Genomic DNA, 2,023 nt, shown 5'->3' with positions numbered 1-2,023 from the left:
AGAAGGTAATCCCTGTTGTTATTGCATCATCCATGTCACTTAGATCGTGGAATCCGCCTCTTGTTCCCACGTCAAATCACATATGGTTCTTCAAAACTTATACTTTTGTTCGATGCATATCGTATTTGTGGGGCGTGTGTTTAGTCCTTAGATTTTGTCTGTCTGTCTCCTGTTTTCAATCACAGCAGGTGCTCAGTCCACTGATACAACGAAAAAGCTAGTGTCTGTCTGTCTGTCTCCTGCTTTCAATCACAGCAGCATGCTTCGGCGTGCTGCTTAACATGTAATTTAGTGTTTTCATTTGAACAATGTAATTACGATTTGCTAGTGCTTATACATTTAGTTATGCGTATGCCTTCGCGTAATAGTTATGTGTATCTGAAATGTGTATGCCTTCATAAATCTAAATGCAAATCATTTGTTTGGCCTATACATATTAGTTATGTTACTACACAAGTAATTATGAGACTAATTATTTCTATTATATGGACGGATATATCGTACATCGGTCTATTCGATTATTTTGATATCTTTCTCGAGTAACCAATGATCAGAAATGATCCGTGTTTAAAAACGAATTGGTCTCATTATCATAATCTCACAATGATCCAATTCATATTACACAGATTCAAGGACATAACAATATATTCATCATATAATATAAAATAAAAAAAATATTATTATTAATATTAACTAAAAAAGATTATCCAATAAATTATACATATCATTACTCACGTGATTAGCTTACGAAACGCCTATAACTACCATGTAGTGCAGATTCTCATTTTAGACTCGCTTGTGTGAGCCATCTTTTATCACCTCTGTTTCTGGTGGTTGCACTTAACTGGATCCAATCCCACGATGGTTGTCTAACACTTTGCATACATGGCCCAGTTCCATGTAGTAGTCAATTAAACTGTGATGTTTTCTATACGTGGTATTCTCTTCGTTGCTGCCATCTCAGATGGAAATAATGCTCTCTCTAATGTTGGCTTGCGTCCAACCCATTAATATTATCATTTGGGTAGTAAAGATACCGAGGCTATCCAAGTATTAGCAGCTAATCAATCAGTGGTTCTTTCTCTATGTAAGCATGATTTAAACTCTTAACTCTTATAATTCTTTATATCCTTTTCTTGTGGTCCTCATCCATAAGATTATTGCTTTGGCATCACCTAATGCATATGGAGTTCAGGTTCAATAATGAATATGAAAAGTTTTAATAGAAGAGAAAGATGTTACTATAAAACCAAAAACAAATAACTTCTATTACTTTCAAATCAAAAAGCGTCAACTACGAGGGACTAAGAGTGTGAAAAGACTCAACTAAGTGCATAAGAAATTATGTTGTGCCGAAACTTGGGTGCTCTCGGTAGGATGGTCTCAGTCTCTTCCTTCCTTCTTGCTGTTGAAATCACCTTTCTGAGATTTGGGCAGTGAATAGATAGATTTTGAACTTATCACACTAGCTAGAGGAAGCTTTAAAGTAAGGCTTTGGTTGTTGGAATTTAGGAAGGAAGGGGCTACAGTTGGAAAGAACTCGGCAGCACGTCTTCTTCTTTAATCTCTCAACCAGAGTTTGGGCTCTAGGCCGTCTATAATTTTTTGTTGGCTCTTTGCTCTAATGCAATGCAGTAGGCTAGGGAAACAGAAGAAGAAGGAAGAAGAAGAAGAAGAGTAAAAGTTGATTTGGGTTGATCAAATTGAGCTTTGAAGCTTGATTGATGACTTGGCTTGAGTTTGTCATTGATCAAATTGTTGAAGTTGGGTGAGCTTTGGAGATAGATTGAGTGTCGTTGAGCTATGCAACCTAGTTCAATTCCCTTTTTTGCTTGATTTGAACCCTACAATTGACTGAACCAAGTCGATTGATCGATTCAAGATGATTTAAACCAATTTGATTTATTCAGGTTTGTTTGACCTAAATTGAATCCAATATAATCCAATTTAGACTAATCTAGAGTGATTCCAAATGTTAGAGATCAGTTCAATTAAGTTTTAGCTAAATTAAGTTAGACTCAAG

This window comes from Musa acuminata, chromosome BXJ1-8 (genome assembly GCF_036884655.1).
Source record: "Musa acuminata AAA Group cultivar baxijiao chromosome BXJ1-8, Cavendish_Baxijiao_AAA, whole genome shotgun sequence".
In the NCBI taxonomy this organism is placed as follows: domain Eukaryota; kingdom Viridiplantae; phylum Streptophyta; class Magnoliopsida; order Zingiberales; family Musaceae; genus Musa; species Musa acuminata.
This window is presented reverse-complemented; position numbering follows the sequence as displayed.